Genomic DNA, 21,336 nt, shown 5'->3' on the forward strand with positions numbered 1-21,336 from the left:
TCCTGAACTGGCAGGCAGATTCTTTACCACTGAGCCACCTTAGAAGCCCCAGGCAAAACAATAGAGACAGTAAAATGATCAGTGGGTCTCAGGGGTGTTGGGTGGGTGTCAAGGAGGAAAGGGTAAATAGAGAACAGAGGATTTTTAAGGCAGTGAAACCATTTTGTATGATAATATAATGACAGATACATGTCACTAAAAACTTGCCAAAATCCATATACTATATAAGGGGAAAAGGAAATGACAACCCACTCCAGTATTCTTGCCTGGAGAATGCCATGGACAGAGTAGCCTGGCAGGCCATAGTCCATGGGGTCACAAAGACTCGGACATGACTGAGTAAATAACACACACATGTACACTATACAATAGAGAGTGAACCCTAATGTAAAGTAAGGATTTTAGCTAATAATATTTATCCAATAATTTAATAATATTGGTTCACCAATGGTAACAAACATACCATAATAATGCAGCATGTTAATAAGAGGGGAAACTAGGAGCATGGTGAGAGCATACATGAGAACTCTGCACTTTCCACTCAATATTTTGTAAACCTAAAAATGCTCTAAAAATAACATGCTAATTAAAACAATAAAAACTAAAATATCAATAGCCATTTATGATTGCCTAATTAACCACATGGGTTTATAGTATATTATACACTAATTTCTATTAAATCCAATGTATGGTAAGCATGATGCAAAAGTTTAATATAAAAAATATGTTGGTACCACATCTTCTTTACTTATTCACCTGTTAACGGACAGTTAGGTTGCTTCCATGTCATGGCTGTTGTAAACAGGGCTGGTATGAACACTGTGGTGCCTGTATCTTTTCCAATTAGAGTTTTTATCTTTTCCAGATATATGCCCGGGAGTGAGACTGCTGGATTATTAGATTACGTTATTTTTAGTTTTTTTAAGGAGCTTCCATACTGTGCACCATAGTGTTTGCACCAATTTACACCTATATTTTAAATGATTAATCAAAACTAAAACATATGAACATGATAAGGAAATCTTGGTACATTTATCCTCCCCTAGATCCAATCTTGTGTTAAGTACTAAATTAAGTATGTTCTAATAAATGTACCTAAAAAGTTCCTGCAACTGACCTTCAACTCCAAGAAAAGTGTTCAAAACAGAGTGAGTGAAAGTTGCTCAGTGGTATCTGACTCTTTGTGACCCCATGGACTATACAGTCCATGGAATACTCCAGGCCAGAAGAGTGGAGTGGGTAGCCTTTCCCTTCTCCAGGGGATCTTCCCAACCCAGGGATCAAACCCAGGTCTCCCACATTGTAGGCAGATTCTTTACCAGCTGAGCCGTAAGGCAAGTTCAAAGCAGAAGTGGTACTCAACTTTATACCCAGCTTCACACTGGGAATCAGCGACTCCCAGTTTTGCCAAGGACAACAATCAGTCATATTTAACATTAACTAGTGAAAGTAGATCACCAACAGGTTTCTGCTAGAAACTGACACATTATCTCCTGCTTACTACACAACTCTGAAGACCTGTACTGTGAGCTAAGGCAACTACAGCCAAAGTAGATGGACTCAGTGATTTAAGGAATGCTACACATTAAGAGATTAATACAAATTACATTGTGATGGATAGCTTGGAAACTATACAAGCAGTGACAACAGATAAATACACATTACCTAAGAACGGCATGGCACCTTCTGAACAACTTTTTTGGGGAAGAGATGGAAGTCACTTGTCAAAGGTATCCATAGCACCCCATTCTATAAATAGCAGATCTAGCCTCAAAGTATTACAAAAAAAATAATAAAGAACTTCTAAATCCCGATCTTTAAGAACAAAAAAGCTTAGAGAGAGCATAAACTTCATCAATATAACCAACTCTTTACTTTAAAAAGTAACCCAAAATATACAGCACATATATGGTTATAAAGAAAGCTGATTATCTATGTCTCCTCATTTTATCTGATTTTTTCATAATGACATTCTGATGACACTAAAATTACCATTCCAAAATAAACAGTCAAGAATGAGTTAATTTTAATACTTCAAAATATGTTTTCATATTCTGTCAAACTGTATAAATTCATAGGCTAAGTGAGATGTTCTCTAAGACAAATGAGAACAACTTAACCTTAAGAAAGGCCGAGCATCAATTTTTCATGAATTAGCCACTGGTGGGTTTGCATTTCATGAAAAGAAGGATTAAATGTGGATTTCACACTCGGTGAACTGCCCCACCTACTGATTCAAATGAAAACAGAAGAAATTCATCACAACATATTGACAGCTTGTAATTTGTTTCAAGATATACTTTTTACCAGTATTCTAGTCTGAGGATAATAGATTCCTACGATATGAAGTTAATAGTAGTTCCCAAAATTATCTTACGTAGTTCCCAACATAATCATTTTACGTAGTTCCAACAAAAAGGTTGAATAGCTTTTTGAGACATTCCTAGCAACAGAACTATTTAAATATAATTTGCTCAGAAATAAAGAATGCATACAGGAACTGATCAATATATAGTTTCAGTGTATAAATCTGAAGTTAGAGCACTGCTATTTATTTTCTCTTACACAGATCATGTTTCCACCTGCTAGATAAAGAGTCTTTTTTAAAAGTTTTTGAGGTAGTGTTTGTTTTAACTGAGCAAGGCGTGTTACAAAGCCACCCTGTATTAAAAATGCCATGTTACCATGTACATAGACACATACTTGCATGTGAGTCATACAACATAGACAAATTTTTAAATTGAATGAAAAAAGCAAATTGGACATAAGGTCAGCAGATTGGATGATATCTGTTACTATATGAAGCTTGGAAGCATTGCCCAAAATCAGGTCACTTCAAAAACAAAGAGTGAATACAGGTAGGAAAAACCTCATGATAATTACTGAATTCAGTCTTTTTTTTTTTTTGTGGATTCATGAAAAGCAAAATAAGACCTTCCCTAAAATGAAACACTAGAGGATTTATGGAGGGCAGAGCATTTACACAATAAAAATGCCATTATTAGAGTGCCATTTTAAAAATAATGTTCATTAAAAATGCTTATTAGTTCACATATAAAAGTTGGTAATAAAGAATACTTGAAGCTAAATATAAATTTTGGTCTCAAAGACACTACAGGACTTCCCTGGTGATATAGTGGTTAAGAATCCAACTGCCAATGCAGGGGACACAGGTTCAATCCCTGGTCCATCCCTGGTCTGGGAAGATTCCACATGTCTCAGAGCAACTAAGCCCATCACAACTAAAGACCCCATGTGTCACAACTACTGAAGCCTACATGCCTAGAGACTGTGTGCTCTGCAACAAGAGAACCCACAACTATGAGAAGCCCATCACTGCAACGAACAGTGATGCCCACTCAACACAACTAGAGAAAACCTGCACGTAACAAAGGAAGAACCAGCACAACCATAAATAAATAAATGGACAGATAAATAAAATTACAAAACAAGCAAAAAAGACACTACATATAGTGAAATTTCTTTTCTAGATAATTGTCATGTTATTTTTATTTTTTAGGTAAAAGTGCTATTTTTTCCCGTTCTTCCTGAAATATATTTCTAAATGTGAAAACTATCCCATTGTTAAAGAGACTGAAATAGACATCTTATTTTAGGAATTTCCCTGGCAGTCCAGTGGTTAAGGCATTGCACATCCACTGTAAGGGGGCCTGGGTTTGATCCTTGTTCAGGGAATAAGATCCCACATGCTGCGTGGCATGGCCAAAAATAAAAAATCTTATTTTAAAAATAAAATCAATTACTTAGAGGATAAGTTTCTCCAATATACAAAAAAAATCAAATCATTATAAAAGCGGGATATGTTACTAACTCCTACCTAGACTCCAAGTCTATATAACAATAAATCAAAATAAAAAGAAGAAAATAATGGCACACAACACTCATAACATTTACTATGGATCAGGTCACTATTCTAAACATTGCAATTCTTTAAACCCTCGTGAAAACCTTATGAGATAATATCATCCCTCCTACTTCACAGATGAGGAAGTAGAGATATAAGAGGTTAGGTAAGCTGCTAAAGCTCACTCATGTAGTAAGTGGCAAAGCAGGATGCAACCAGGGCTTTCCTGGTGGCTCACATGGTAAAGAATCCACCTGCAATATAGGAGACCTGAGTCTGATCCCTGGGTCAGGAAGATCCCCAGGAGGAAGGCATGGCAACCCACTCCAGTATTCTTCCCTGGGAAATCCCATGGACAGAGGAGCCTGGTGGGCTACTACAGTCCATGGGGTCGCAAAGAGTCGGACACAACTAAGTGACTAAGTATGCACAGCACAGGATGCAACCAAGCATTCTGCCTCCAGGGTTCATTTCATAGAAGCACTGCCTACCCTTGAGCTGCAGAATCTCCACGCACTGTGAGAAACCTGATGGTATCTTGGAAGTAGTTCTGAACTGACAAATGTCTATAACTAGTTCTCCGAGTAGAAGCTGTGGAACTGGTCTGGTTCAAGTTGTTGAAAAGGTAAACAGTTGGGATTTAATGACAACATTAGAAAAAAAAAAAGATAAAAAGATGATGTTTCATGAGAGACAGTAGGAAATAAGTGTGGGGAGAATGGGAGGCAAAGAAAAGTATACAGCAAAAGGAATAAGTCTGGGAATATGAACCAAAAAGAGAAAGGAATTTTATCAGAAGCCAAGAAAAAAACTGTATTCCATCTTAAAACTCGAAAAATCTGGTTTGCAGATGCACCACTTGACTGAAGCTGCTCATTTCCCCTGAATTCTTTTCCATTCTTTTTCCTTCTGATCTATTATCTAACCTTAACTGCTAGCATCATTCCCACATTTTTACCTCTTTTTCTTCCTTATCTGTTAACCATGGCTACTTCCCATGGTTCAATGCTGAATTTGTAGTTCCTTTCTTCAGGGGCAATCTTAAAAAGCTCACCTCTGCCAACAGATTCTTTGGTTCCATAGTCAATGCGGACAGATTCTTTAAGACACGGCTCTTTCTCACAAATATATATTCCTATTAGCACAGTTTCTCAGCTTTCATTACCTTCCACCCTGGGTTGCTGAAACAGTCCCATACCTCATGCCTCTGCCCAACTCTTCTCCTCCTCCAGTGTCCACATCCACCTGTCAGGTCAGTTTGTCTCTAATGTAAGCTGGATACAACCAAATCTCCAAATTTTTTCCTTGAAGAACGATTTCAAGAGTTCTCCCATCCTCATTTCAATTGCCACCACTCTAAATGCACTTCTCACTATTCCTCAACGTGCTAATCCAGTCAAATCAACTAAGCTGTACACTCCCATCCGATGTAATTTTTGCAAACTCCCTACTCTGTGCCTTCAAAAGTAAACATTTTAAAATGTCAAGACCTTGGGTATTTTGAGTAACTAACTTCACATATGTCTTTATGGAGATGTGGGACTGTAGAAAATTTCAGTCATTGAATGTCTACCCTGGCAAAGGAACAGTACAAAGTTAGTCATCATCACCGTAGGGCAAAGTAGGTATTACTAACCAATTTTCTACCTAAAACTAAGCAGCGATGTTAAATCATTTGTCCAAGTTCACCCAGCAGAATCCAAGTCCAAAGCTGATGGACTTTCTTTTCTTTTGCTCCTTCCATATTGGAACCCAACTGGAAGCCACAGCTACTCTTGCTGTCCTTCTGAACTCAGTCAAGTCTCTTCCTTGTCGCTGTCACTATTTGCCTGACAATGATGGAGGCTTCCAACAGCCAGGCTAATTTGTAATGTTAGAAAAAAAAAGGGTGCTGCAGCCTTTAATTTCTTTAATGCCAGCACGTAGGCCCTGACTACTGAGGTATGGCAGGCACACTGACAATGGCACAAAGTGACAGCTGACAGCAAGAGAGAAAACCAAATACCTATAAAAGGCAGACATGAAAACTATTAAATGACAGCAGGCTGGGACCATGAGCCTCTCTTGGTACTCACTCTGTGCATTCCTCTCCAACTGAAAACTGACAGGGAAGAACAGAGCAGCTGTCCACCCCCTTTCCTCCATGACTATTTTCTGCTCAATGAACACATGAAAGGAAGCTATCTCTCCAGTCCCTTCAGTTTTCTCTGTGTCTAGTCCACAACTGCCTCCTTTTCCTTTTAAAAATGCCCACATAACAGATCAAGGCAACGCTCAGCTCTCAGAGACTCAACAAATTTCTGGGGCTCTCCTAAGGAGACTTCTCAAGGCATCATCCTGTTCTTTCAAACCCCTTTTCTGCTGTGAACTCTGAACTCATTCTCCAAGGCCCAGGGCTACTTCTTCTCTGATGCTTTCACTAAATGCCCCGGTAATATGTTTAAGGAAATGCACGGCCAGCCCGTGAAGCTGGTACTCGTATGAGTAAACTAGGATACCAGGTTTCTAAGGTCATGGATCGAGTAACTTTTGTCTATCTTCAAAGGCCAAGTGCACTCCAACTGCCACCTAAGTGCCTGACAATTAGTTCTTCTGATTGCTGAGGTATCCACTTCAAAGACATCCACCTCCAAGAAACACGTTGCCAACTACAAGACTAGAAAAGGAGCCAGGCTACTGTCTCATGAAATTCCCTTTTTTTAGACAGGCCTGGCTGACTGAGATAACTGACCATTTGACCTCTTGCCTTTCCCTTCCAGAGTTTTAATTCCCATTCTTGTGTTTTAAAGTCACTGATAAAGAATGAATCTGTAAAACTCTAGGTACCCACCTCCAAAGCCACTAAAGATATAACCTCAAGTCTACACGCTATCAGTGACCTTCCTGTGTGGCGTCAGGCATGTCATGTCCCTCCAGGGCCTATGGGTCATAAACTTTTTTTTTTTTTCTCAAAGTTTCCTAATGCTTGCTGCTAAGGTGTGTCTTACAATCTTAAGAACCGCAAGGGCCAGCCCGGCCATAGCACTGGTTCCACAGAGGAAATGTCTTCGGGGGGCTAACCTTGGGCCCAGGGGAGTGTCCCCATGCATTTCTAGCCAATAGCATCACCATCCATAAGCTAACACTGGCACAGAACACCAACAACACAAATTTCACAAAGGAATTCTATTGTTATTATTTCAAGGTAGTGAACTCAAAAGTCACACAGTGCTTTCTATAGCTTGCTACATTTATCTTATTAACTATTCATAACAGTCCTGTAAGCCAGTTATTATTAAACTCAATTGAAGGAGTCCTGAACATCAAAAAAAAGCTACACAATTTGTTAAAAGTTATACAGGTAGTCACAAAAATAGGGATTGAACCTATATCTTTTGTAGTAAATCTGACATTTTCCTTACAATTAGAGAGTTGTCTCCAGAACCTTAAAAATATCTCCAACATGGCATATATCATTTTACTCTATAATTATTTATGAGTTGAATTGCACAACTCCTTGAGGATGAAATCCTCAAGGAGAGACAATGTGTTTTATTAATATTTATACTTTTCATTTCCAATGTAATATATGAGATGGCTCATTGCATAGAAAGAATCTCGAGTCAGATGGATTGGGCTTAAACCCCAGTTCTTCAATTTCCAGGAGATTTTAGGGGACTTATTTAACTACCTGGAGCTTCATCCTTAAAAAAAAAAAATAGGCTCCATAATAGCATCAACTTTAGAGGGTCGAGAGGACTCAATAATAGAATGTGATGTTCTTGGCACAGTGTCTAACATACAGAAAATTTTCAATAAATGTTAGTGGCTATTATTCTTGTTATTGTTGTGGTCATTCATCTCAGGAACTACTTCTTTGAGCATTATGTCTGCCTTATAAAGCTTTTCCGGATGAGGCGCAGTTTGGAATATCTTCCCATGCTCCTACTATTAACCCAACACTATTACTATAACCCAGTATTTACCCAATACTATTACTAAACAAAATGGCTGATGGTTATCTAGTTTAATTTCTATCTCCCATTCTGCAAGAAGCACTCCTTCTGGATAGGAACCATCTTATTCAATCTTATCATCATATAAGAGTGTTTTGTGTGTGTGTTTATTCGCTCAGTCATGTCTGACTCTGTGATCCTTTGGATTGTAGCCCACCATGGCTCCTCTGTCCATAGGGATTCTCCAGGCAAGGATACTGCAGTAGGTTGCCACACCCTCCTCCAAGGGATCTTCCCAACCCAGGGATTGAACCCAAGTCTCCCACATTGCAGGCGGATTCTTTACCATCTGAGTCACCGGGGAAGCCCAACAGTGCTTTACATGCATGCAAAAATCTCTTTGCCTAGGATATTCTTTACTATCTTCTCTACCTGGAAAAACCCTACTTATTCTTCAGAAACAATGATTACTTTTAATGTGAGTCCTTCTCAACTATCTCAGGACAAGTTTCTTCACACCTTGACTATAGTACTCGCCACACTATAGTATACTTTATTTATTCATCAACACACCTGTCTCTCTAACTAGACTGTGAACTTTTTCGTATCAAGGATTTCATTTTATTCCTTGGCTAGGCCCAGGCTAACTGGAATATAACATGACCGATACTTAAAAACCAGTTATTTTGAAGAATAACTGATGAACATACGAAGCAAGCAGGGACTAAACAATAATATACTTGTTAAATGGAATTTCAAGTATTATGAAGTTATAGGCTCCAGATCACTATTTATGAATTGCTGTACCAGCTATAATTATTGTAAAGAAGGGTATTTTGAGATGTATTCATATCTTCATGGGTTATTTCACTTTGAGGGGATTACAGGAAAGTATATGTGTAGGTAGAGACTTGCTGCTGCTGCTGCTGCTGCTAAGACGCTTCAGTCGTGTCCGACTCTGTGCGACCCCGTAGACGGCAGCCCACCAGGCTCCGCCGTCCCTGGGATTCTCCAGGCAAGAATACTGGAGTGGGTTGCCATTTCCTTCTCCAGTGCATGAAAGGGAAAAGTGAAAGTGAAGTCGCTCAGTCGTGTCCAACTCTTATCGACCCCATGGACTGTAGCCTACCAGGCTCCTCCATCCATGGGATTTTCCAGGCAAGAGTACCGGAGTAGGGTGTAATTGCCTTCTCCGGTAGAGGCTTGAAGTTAGGGCAAATAAGATTTTGCTTCTTGTATTGTTTAGAAAGCTGAACCCGTTTGACAATTTCAGCCTAATTATAAATAATATTCCATGGGGTAGATTTTTAAAAAGAGATAGAGTTAGATCATCTGCTCCTTGAGTACAGGTTGTGGTATACCTTTGTGTAGATAAAAGCAAAGAAAAGAGAGAAGTAAACATGAAAGGGGTGTGGTTTACATCCAAAAACTAGGATTGGAAAAATCTTTTGTAGTTCAGTCTCTCAGTAGTGTCCAACTCTTTGTGACCCCATGGATTACAGCATGCCAGGCTTCTCTGTCCTTCACTATCTCCTGGAGCTTGCTCAAACTCATGTCCATTGAGTTGATGATGCCATCCAACCATCTCATCCTCTGTCACCCCCTTCGCCTGTATATTTAAGATCTATAGGTCATCTTAAATTTGGACTACAAAGTTGCCTTGCTCTGATCTAAGACTGTTCAGCCTGACCATTTTCACAAGTACTTGATTCATTTTATAAGAATGAAAATAATATCCTATAGTATCTCCCTCTGAGAAAATCACTGTCTGCTATTACCCATTTTCATTTCTTAGTGATTTAGCAGCAAATAACATGAGAATTAGAAATGTTAAAAAAACTTAGAACATTTTTTTTGCCTTCTCATAATTAATTATATATTGAAAGGTGATCAGTCCAATACTGTGAGCCAAAACAATAAGGAGAAGAGGAGGATATTGAGATATTGAACTAATAATTAACAGTGAAAATATTCTATGGAATCAGTACAGTCATGCTTTAGGAAAATGTTAATGTTATCCATTGGCTTTATTCACATTAGGACTTACAACAAATATAAATGAAATTGCAGCTTTGCATTTGGATTTTTTGATTGTCCTTGCTACAGTCTTCACAGGGCTATGCCACAGAACATTGAAGCATGGGTACGTATATTCAAGTTGTTTGTTTTTTTTTTTTCCATTGGAAAGTAAAGATAATGGATAAAACTTAATAATGTACTCAAGCTTAGATATATACAAACATGCAATGCTTAAATACACAGAGTTAAGCCAGTGTGCAAATGAGCAGTTAAGACTATAGATACATGGATTAGATTTGACCTACTGAGTGACAACAGATTCTCAGGCAGTGAAACTAATACACATTCATGGATTAATGACTTGAATTATCAAGACAGTATTTGTTCATCAGCATTCCTTTTTACAGAAATGCTCATTCTACCAATGATTCATTTTCTTTCTCTGATCTTGGGATGCCCATTCTGATTTCAAGAAAACATTAAAGTTTCATAAAACCTGGTACCAAATTTAGAAAAACAACATTCTTCTTAAATACCAGGCCAAAAAGGACTAACTTTGCCAAGAAGTTGGCGGGGCAGGTGGGGGGAAGTCAAGGCTATAGGTAAGATCTTCATTGTCTAACATTTATAAGGCCTGCCTCCATCGTCAGGGTTAAAAATAAGGCATAGGGAAAAAAAAAAAAAAAACAGTTCAACATTGATACACTCTATACTAATAAGGAATATATTTGGCTTGGAGTTTTAAATAGATCATAAGTCTCCCCAACTCCTGCATTTGCCTACTTTTCAATTATGTAGGTTAATTTAAAATAAATCTTGTATACCTTGAGCATTTCCCCTTTGAGGAAGTTAGTGTCAGGAAAAAGGTTGAACTAAACACTCAACGGTGTTGTGAAGGGTATGATACAAATAGATGACCTGTTTCGTACCCTCAGGAAACTAAAAACAGGTTGAGGACACCAAAGAGAATATTTAAAAGCAGCTCAAGAGCATTTAGAAAGCAAAATGCACACCTTAATAGAATGCATATTAAGAAAATGAAAGGCTCCATCCACATAGGCATACTTAGCTCCCCCTCAGTATTCTCAAAGCAGGAATCGGGAATAATTAGAAGTAAACAAGATTGGGAAGGAGGTAAGTGCTGTGATTAGTTGAGTCAGAGGCGCTGGGCATTTCATTTAGGGAAATGTTTGTGATGGGGACATGAGCAGATCGTGTCACTTATATGGATCAGTGAGCGCAACCAGATTGGCCTTCCTGAAGCAAAAGTCCAGTTCAAACACACCGAACACTGATTTTGAAAGCAGCAAAGGATAGACAGGGAACTGGTAGATAATAATGGCAGATGGTAACAGGAACACAGAGAGATTATTCATCTTTATTGCATTAATCAATAGTGCTATAGGTATTGTTCATTTAACACAGATATTATAATTTACAAAACCAATCAAATAGGCATAGATTTTAAAATGTTTTCTAGAAACTCATGTTTATGGAAACCTGAACTTCTAAATTAGGAGGTGAGAGAGAAGAATCAATACTATTCAGTTAAAAGCTGCAAGACTGAATGAATCTTGAAACTTTCAGCAATCTGTCTACTGAAGAAGGAGAAATTTTCCATAGCTCAGTTGTCAGACTACTTAAAAGGTGGACAACTTAGAGGGATTTCCCTGGCAGTTCAGTGGTTAAGACTCCACACATCCACAGCAAAGGGCATGGGTTCAATCCTTGACTAGGGAACTAAAGATCCTGTATGCCACGTGGTGTGGACAACAAAAATTAAAAATTAAAAAATAAAAAAGTAGATAGTTTGGAAATATTACATGCTACCTTTATTTTGAAAGTGGACAATTTGGAAATGCTATATTCATATCAACTTTTTTTTTTTTCAAGCCAATGTCTTTGATCAAAGTCAATCCTTGAGTCTTTTTTGGCCTTTGTCACTAACCATATTCCCCCCCATTCTCAAATCTAAACTTTTATCACATGCCAAGTGCATCTATACACAGTTTCATGATAGACATCAACAGAAAGATAATTCCATAAATTGCATTTCAGAGTTTTCTTTTTCCCTGGGAAAACTAAAACAACCATACCTGTACAAACAGTTCAGACATTTCATACACGGTGCTTAGACTGAAGGAATTCATTATTGAAAAATGAAGAAAAAGACATGTCAAACTTAAGCCATTAAAAATCAGCACCAAAAAACTTATCAGAAGAACTATATTCAAAATCAGACTTTTAATTACTAGCTTTTGAACCTGAAGTAGATACACCTGTGGCCCACGGTTTTTCCACAAAAGAAGATGGCTTTGCTATCTGTACTAAGTGCTGGCCAGATCACAGACTCTACAAGGATGCCGAACAGGTAGTAAAGGTGTCAAACATCTTGACCCTATTCTATGCAAATAGACAATAAAGAATGGACTACACCCCTGGACCAAAAATATCTGGTGTTATAATAAGCAAACATGATTGGTAGAGATAAAAATGATCACAGGAACTCCCTCATCTAGAACGTGACAAGCACTGTTTCAAACATACATTGACTCAATTATCACAATAAACTTATGGGGTACATACTATTATTATTTCCATCTTACAGATGAAGAAATTGAGATATTAAGTGTCTTACCCAAGATCACTCCAGTTACTAAGTGGTATGAGTGAGTTTTGAGTCCAAAGTGGCTCTAAAGCCTGCTTTCCTAATTCTGCTTCTCTGACTGTAAGAGGACCTTTATTTCTCTTTTTATCATGGCTCCTTGCTGATGAGAATAAAGTACAAATAAAGCAAGTGAAGTTCACTGATTTTTATTTTATCACAAAGTACTACCTTTAATGGAAAAAAGCAAGTAAATCAATGCTTTATTTCTATCACCAAAGACAATTAGAAAATTAATATATGAGTTTGCTTCACTTAACAACAAAAGCTGTTACCAATATTATAGGAATCCAGTTTTTCAAAGCAAGAATGATTAATATATCCTCCATAAACTGAACATTTTTATTTCTTCCCTCACTTGGGGAGGGGTGAGATCATTAAAATGAGATGATTCTAATACAAGTGTCACTTTTTCCCCCCAGTCAAAAATCTACTCAGTAAACTATGGCAAAAAACATGTGACTAGCAATAATGACTAGCTAGCAATAATGCAGTGCACTACTCTCTCATGACGCTGGGCACTGGCATTGACTCAAAGCTCCCAGTCAGCCCCACAATCATGAGGGGAAATAAACAATACACTCCTACAACCATTCTGCACCCATATAACCACTTTGTTTTCCACTTTCAGTACAGTATTCAATCGATTACATGACTTTATGATAAAATAGGCTTTGTGTTAGTTGATTTTGCCCAACTGTAGGCTCATGTAAGTGTCCTGAGTCAGTCCAAGATGGGCTAGGCTAAGCTGGGCTAGGCTAAGCTATCATGTTCTGTAGGTAGGTATATTAAATGCATTTTTGGTTTCTGATATTCCCAGGTGGCACTAGTGGTAAAGAACCTGCCTGCCAGTGTTGGAGACTTAAGAGAGGCGGATTCGATCCCTGGGTTGGGAAGATCACCTGGAGAAGGAAATGGCAGCCCATTCCAGTATTCTTGCCTAGAGAATTCCATGGACTGAGGAACCTGGCAGGCAGGCAGGCTCATGGGCAGCCTGTGACCACGCAAAGAATTGGACACGACTGAAATGACTTAGCACAGCATATTTTCAACTTAATGATGGGCTAACTTCAGGATATAAATCCAATATAAGAGGCTTTCCAGGTGACTCAGTAGTAAAGAATCCACCTGCAATGCAGGAGATGCAAGAGACAGGGTTCAATCCCCGGGATGATCCCCTGGAGGAGAAAATGGTAACGGACTCCAGTCTTCTTGCCTGGGAAATCCCATGAACAGAGAAGCCTGGTGGGGTACAGTCCACGGGGTTGCAAAAGAGTTGGAAACGATTGAGGACATACACACACACAACCCCAACATGATACGAGGAAGCTCTGTACTACACCAATAGGACACACATGTGCATACACCTAAGTATGGAAAAGCACATATCCACAGAGAAGGAGAGAGTGATCTTTGCATAGATTAACCTACAAATTTTCTATCCAAGTATTTACTGACCTCAGTAAGGGAGGTAATCCTGAGATTTGTTGACACTGCACTCATATATGCATGGAAGGATAGCAGAATATGCCACCACAAAATATGCCTCGTTGACATAAAGAAAATAAGACACAATTTCAGCTTTTCCTTACTGTTTTTGGTCTGTGACTTTACTAGTTTAGATTGTGGCTTTGCACATCAAATTGTGGATGTCTAAATTCAATATTGATATCAAAAATACATTAAGGTCAACACAATTACCAATGAATATTCACACAATTATATCACATCCCAATGCATGGCATAGATACATAGTCATTGAAGATGACACAAGTATAGCAATTTAAACTAAATATCTATTAAATAAGAATTGAGACTGTGACCACCAAGTTTTGACACTTAACTCACTCTACTTAAGGCAAGTTAATGAATTAGCGGTTGTTACTAAGAAAAATAATGAGCAAAATCTGGCCTTATCATTAGACAATTTCTTTAAAATATGTGACAGTATTGTCAGTGAGAATTCAACCACCTAGTTAATTTCTGTCAACATTTTACTGAAAAAATGCCCTAATAGAATCCTTGACCTTCAATAAAGAGTTTAAATGTATCAAACACAAATTATTTAATAGTTTTCAAAAGCATACAATAGCAATTTTGACATTTTACAAGGTCATTTTTCAGAAGCATAAATCGATAAAGGTTCATTCTGCAAAGTCACTATCATAACTTTTATTATATTGTATAAAATTAAAATTAATAAGGTCAATCACATTCCATGTTTTCTTTACTAGCATGAAAAACTATGTGACAAAAACAATTTAAATCAAAAATTGTCATATCCACATTTCTGACTGCTATACTCCATTGTGAATGAAATGGTCTGAGGGAGAACTTTTACTAGAGAATTAACTCCTAAAATAACTATTTTGAATTTCAGATTCTCAGCTATTTGTCTGATGGCATTTTCACCTCTAAGTGAACAGTGTAAGTAAATAAGCATATAACTTAAATGGCACTTCATAAACATCTAAAGTATAAGTACAGTGGAGACAATTAAGTTAATGATTTATATCCTTAAGTCTTTCTCTTTTTTTCAAGGCTAGTTACTTAAATGGGACTATCTGCTTTGATTAAGCTGGGATTTTAAAAGGATGCCTGATCAAATTTTTTCATTAACTAAGATCCTAGACTCAGAAAATATACTTCTTAGGTATGAAGTGCTTTGACCAATATAAGATCATATCCAAATAATTAGTCTTTAGAGAAAGCTAAGCTAACTCATTGCATTCATTTCTCAATTGTCTCCTTTGCAAACTGCAATGTATATGTGTATCACTGTGATGAATTAGACATTAATAAAAAATGCCAATTTCCCATAATAAATTGGTCCCAATGTTATGTCAAATGTAGCTGAGAATATCCAGTGAGTCTTCAACTACTGGAAAACCTCTCAAATCCCTATCTGCAGGCCAGACTGCTCTTGTGAGTTCCAGATCATATATACTGAACATCTCCAGCTGAGTATCATACTTAACAGGATCCACATTTCATTATTTTTCCTACCAAAGCTCATATTCTTTCTGTACTATCTCAATGACTGGCACCTCTGATACCTCCAATGGTCCTAAACTTTAATGAATTCCAACCTGACCACCATTCACACCAACTCATAGAAAATATTTATGTTAAGATCACTAATGTTCTCCCTGCTGTGTATCTAAACATTTTTTTGCTGCCTTCATCTGACTTAACTTCTCAGCAATATTCTACCTGACTAAATTGACTCTTTCTTGCTTCTTAAAATGTTTCTCTCTCTTGGCTTTTCTGATGACACATTTTGTTTGTTTTGCTACATCTTTTGTTGGCATTTCATGTACTGGCTATACTCTTCCAATGGCCCTTGAAATGTTGGTGTTCCTCAGGACTTTATCTTGGACTCGCTTTTTTTCTGTCTCTACAATACTTCTTTAGGTAATCTCATCCATTCTCATAATATTAAATTGCATATACATGCAGATAAACTCCCAACCTCTCAAACCAAAATATACTTCTGAGCTCCAATTTTCTACATACAACTGCCTATAGAACATGGCCACCAAATGATTGCATATCTCAGATTTAGTACATCAGACACCTAGCTTTTATTTTTCTCACTCTTCCTCAATCATCCACAACGTGGGAATCATATTAGATGTTTCTTTCCTCCTCCTTCCCTGTCTCTCATCTCCTCACGTTGAACGCCACTAATAACTATTAATTTCACTTTCTAATATTTAGTTCCCTCCTTTACATTACCACTGCCACTGCCTCAGTTCAAGTCATTAAAATCTCTCAATCAGATTATTAAAAAGCCTACTAAATGCCCTCCCATCAGTCTTTCACTTTGCTACTGAAAGTGATCATTCTAAAATGCATTCTGATCATACATTGCCAACCCTAATTAAAAATGCATTAAAGGTTAATCATAGGTCATAGTAAAAAGGTCCTTTACTAGTTCACTTCAACCTGTAATCTCCCTCCTGTGCTTCATGCCACATTCTCCACCCAACCAGTTAATGTCTCACTCCGCAATGTGTGATGTTTTATCATACCTGCCCTTGTTGACATAGTTTCATATGCCCTGAATGCCCTTATCCTTTGGGGGAAAAAAAAAAAAAAGGAAACCAAAACTACATAAACTTCAAGTCCTTATTCAAATGGTCTTTTTCTATGAAACCTTCTGAATTCATCTTTAATTCTTCTTTAATAATAAGGCCATTATTCTTTCATGACTCTGTATAGCAGTTACCACATTTTAATAGAGCAATTATTTTAGATATAGCAGATACTTTCTGCATCTACCTCTCTTTTGAAAATTGAGCTCTTTAAAGAGCCAAACCCTTTCTTCTTCATCTTGGCATATCTTAACTGCCAAGACTATGGTGGCCTGAGATGCAATACTCTCTCACAAAGAGCCATGATACAGGTCTATTGCCCTTCTTCACCAATAAAGCCATACAGGGTGCTTGTCCCACTGGGTTAGCATGTATCACCCTCCAGTGAACAACAATCACAATATCTTTTCACATTGGTGCAGTATCAGCAATTGCAAGGCAAAATGCGGAGCTGCTTTTTTTCTTTTTTCAGAGTTTTTATTTTTATAAATACTTAACAAAAATTCACAAAATAAATTCCGTGTTTTTTCTATAATAAAGTCATTCTAACTTGCTTGCATTCCAGCATATCTTTTGACATAGACAGAATACAGTAAAGTTGCTGCTAGCACAGGAAAAACTACACAACAGCTTGTATACAACCTTGAAAGCAGTCATGATAGGAATATTGTGCATTAACTGAATTTTGTCAGGCAATATTCTGTTGGAGCCCTTCTTTGCAACTGGTCTTTTCAACTAGGAGTCAATTTCTAGATCTACTTTCTGATTTCATACTTAAGAGACAGTTCCAGTGTTCTTCCTTTGTACTACCTTCCACATAAGTCTTCCCCATTAACTCTGTCTGCAGGCATTGGTCATAGCACTATCCAATCCTATTCCCTAAGGTATAACCAGTTATGATCATCACACATGGATTACTATGTCTATACAAAATCAAAAGCAAAATCAGATTGCATAATAACACAAACACTAATAAAGCCTTACATAAGAGTAACAAGAAAACTATTATTAAGGGGCAAGTTGCAGGGTAAAGGTGGGCAGGTCATCCAGTACTCTGCCTGTGATGTAAAAGAGAAAGAAACAGTGTTCTGAGATATAACATCCTAATCGCTGTGCCTGTGCTCAGTCATGGCTGACTCTGTGTGACCCTATGGACTGTAGCCCGCTAGACTACAACATCCATGGGATTCTTCAGGCAAGAATACTGGAGTGGGTTGCCATTTCCTACTCCAGGGGATCTTTGTGACCCAGGGATCGAACTTGTGTCTCCTGCATTGGCAGGTGAATTCTCTACCACTGAATCACCTGGAAAAACCTATAATATGCTTACTATTATAAAATGTCATCCAATATTAGAATTTCATCAGGAAACTTCTGCTCTAGATCTCCTTCCCCAAATACTTTTTATCTGGAGCAACTACCAAAGAGATGGCAAGAATACACAGAAGAATTGTACAAAAAAGATCTTCACGACCCAGATAATCAAGATGGCGTGATCACTCACCTAGAGCCAGACATCCTGGAATGTGAAGTCAAGTGGGCCTTAGAAAGCATCACTACGAACAAAGCTAGTGGAGGTGATGGAATTCCAGTTGAGCTATTTCAAATCCTCAAAGGTGATGCTGTGAAAGAGCTGCACTCGATATGCCAGCAAATTTGGAAAACTCAGCAGTGGCCACAGGACTGGAAAAGGTCAGTTTTCGTTCCAATCCCAAAGAAAGGCAATGCCAAAGAATGCTCAAACTACCGCACAATTGCACTCATCTCACATGCTAGTAAAGTAATGCTCAAAATTCTCCAAGCCAGGCTTCAGCAATACGTGAACCGTGAACTTCCAGATCTTCAAGCTGGTTTTAGAAAAGGCAGAGGAACCAGAAATCAAATTGCCAATATACGCTGGATCATCGAAAAAGCAAGAGAGTTCCAGAAAAACATCTATTTCTGCTTTCTTGACTATGCCAAAGCCTTTGACTGTGTGGATCACAATAAACTGTGGAAAATTCTGAAAGAGATGGGAATACCAGACCATCTGACCTGTCTCTTGAGAAACCTGTATGCAGGTCAGGAAGCAACAGTTAGAACTGGACATGGAACAACAGACTGGTTCCAAATAGGAAAAGGAGTCCGTCAAGGCTGTATATTGTCACCCTGCTTATTTAACTTATATGCAGAGTACATCATGAGAAACGCTGGGCTGGAAGAAACACAAGCTGGAGTCAAGATTGCCGGGAGAAATATCAACAACCTCAGATGTGCGGATGACACCACCCTTATGGCAGAAAGGGAAGAAGAACTAAAGAGCCTCTTGATGAAAGTGAAAGAGGAGAGTGAAAAAGTTGGCTTAAAGCTCAACGTTCAGAAAACTAAGACGATGGCATCTGGTCCCATCACTCCATGGGAAATAGATGGGGAAACAGTGAAAACAGTGTCAGACTTTATTTTTTGGGGGCTCCAGAATCACTGCTGATGGTGACTGCAGCCATGAAATCAAAAGATGCTTACTCCTTGGAAGGAAGGTTATGGCGAACCTAGATAGCATATTTAAAAGCAGAGACATTACTTTGCCAACAAAAGTCCGTCTAGTCAAGGCTATGGTTTTTCCATTTTCCAGTGGTCATGTATGGATGTGAGAGTTGGACGGTGAAGAAAGCTGAGCGCCACAGAATTGATGCTTTTGAACTGTGGTGTTGGAGAAGACTCTTGAGAGTCCCTTGGACTGCAAGGAGATCCAATCAATCCATCCTAAAAGAGATCAATCCTGGGTGTTCATTGGAAGGTCTGATGTTGAAGCTGAAACTCCCAATACTTTGGCCACCTCATGCGAAGGGTTGACTCATTGGAAAAGACCCTAATGCTGGGTAGGATTGGGGGCGGGAGGAGAAGGGGATGACAGAGGATGAGATGGTTGGATGGCATCACTGACTCTATGGCCATGGGTTTGGGTAGACTCCGGGAGTTGGTGATGGACAGAGAGGCCTGGCGTGCTGCAATTCATGGGGTCGCAAAGAGTCGGACATGACTGAGCGACTGAACTGAACTGAACCACAGTATCAAAAGGAAAATGGCAGATAACATAGCCTATGTTAGAGGAAGTTTACACCACTAGCTTAGAGACAGTGAAAACAAACTGTTGGTTATATACGTGTTCACATATATACAATAAGCTAGTTCTTCAAGTCATCTATTATGGAAACAGAGCTTTTATAATATATTAATACTAATTTCTAAAAGCCCTACATTGATTAAACAGAAAACCTCTTATAGCTACTGATATGATGCAACTTTATTCCCAGTGAATAGCAAGAAAAAATAAGTGATGGTTTATTACAGAGCTTTATGAAATGTTAAAGAGAAAATGATATCAAGGCAATTAGCAAATTCATAAATTATAGCGTTAAAAAATGCCATGAAACAAAATGCCTAGGTTTGAATCATTATTCCCTTATTTATTATTATCTGTGTTATCCTGGTCAAGTTATAGAACTTTTCTGTCCCTTATTTTCCTCATATATAAAATGGTATGAATAACAGCAACCTCAAGGAGTTTATTGAGAAGACATAATGAGTTAATGCATGTAAGACAATTATAACAATACTCAGCACAGAGTAAATGCTATGGAAGTGTGAGTCTTTATTATTGTCATTTCTTCCACAGCCTCCTTTTGTGAGCTTATTTAAACTGGATTTTCTTTTTAATGTACAAAAGTGCAATCATTCACCAGAGGTCAGAAAGTACGCAAATTGCAATTAAGGACACAGTATTTTGAAGTAAGGGGGTGCTGAAAAAAGAGAGAAAATGCTGAGATACATTCCAGATTCCAGTGATATTGACATAATAATTATAGTAAATACAACTCTTCAGGTTAACATTTCCCTTATTCCCAACAAAGACAAATAATTAAGCGCTTTTAGTGGAATTAGCTTCCTGCTAGCAAAGGAAAGGTAAAGAAACGCGAATGAAGAAGCACAGAGCCGGAAGCATGGCAGGAAATATTCCAACGGTAGTATGAGTGAAGGCCAGTAGTCAAGCACAGTGCTGCCCAGCATATGGCCTGTCTGGGTAATGAACAACCATAACAGAAGTCCTGGCCCTGTGGTACCATGCCCCTAGAAGTAGCTTCTGTGGAATATCAAAATGGAAAGACTGGGATCTTCCAAGCCTGGTGTAAATTGTTTTTTCTACTGCTTAGCTTTCTACCTTCTCCAGATTGAAATGGTCCTTTTCCCTTTTTTAAAGTTTCAGTATGAGGAAAGAAATACTGAGCAGGACAGAATTCACTTAGTCGCTCACTCACGTCTGACTCATTGCAAACCAATGGACTGGGGTTCACCAGGCTCTTCTGTTCATGGGATTCTCCAGGCAAGACTGGAGTGGGTTGCCATTTCCTTCTCCAGGGCATCTTCCTGACCCAGGGTTTGAATGTGGATCTCCTGCATTGCAGGCAGACTCTTTACCATCTGAGGCACCAGGGAAGCTCCAAATTCACTTTAGGGCATGGACAAATGACTGACATTTTATGTAAAAATGTAGACAAGTTATATAAATTTAAAGATGGGCTTGTGTGTGCAACTTATATAAGACACTAAAATATGTTGGTTATACTTTTACATACATATGCCTAGGCATGACTATACATGCTTTAAAATCCCCATGTGATACCATTTCTAAAAGACAAAAAAACAATGACAAGAGTTTTAAACATTACTACTTCAAAATGTCAAGTAATAAACAAATGCTGGAAACAGAAGAGAGAC

At 38.1% G+C, this 21,336-nt stretch overlaps 1 protein-coding gene and 1 long non-coding RNA gene across 16 annotated transcripts in view; both read right to left on the reverse strand.

The window, feature by feature from the left end:
• Positions 1 to 21,336, reverse strand: part of DIAPH2 (diaphanous related formin 2) — a 952,992-nt gene that overhangs the window by 583,316 nt on the left and 348,340 nt on the right. The window lies entirely within an intron of this gene.
• LOC145536285 (uncharacterized) lies at positions 9,962 to 13,920 on the reverse strand. Its single transcript, XR_014075736.1, has 2 exons — positions 13,878 to 13,920; positions 9,962 to 13,386 (listed from the first exon to the last, which is right to left on the reverse strand). It is a non-coding gene; the product is annotated as an uncharacterized LOC145536285 (long non-coding RNA).

Source organism: Giraffa tippelskirchi, chromosome X (assembly GCF_054371585.1).
Source record: "Giraffa tippelskirchi isolate mGirTip1 chromosome X, T2T-mGirTip1v1.2.pri, whole genome shotgun sequence".
Taxonomy (NCBI): domain Eukaryota; kingdom Metazoa; phylum Chordata; class Mammalia; order Artiodactyla; family Giraffidae; genus Giraffa; species Giraffa tippelskirchi.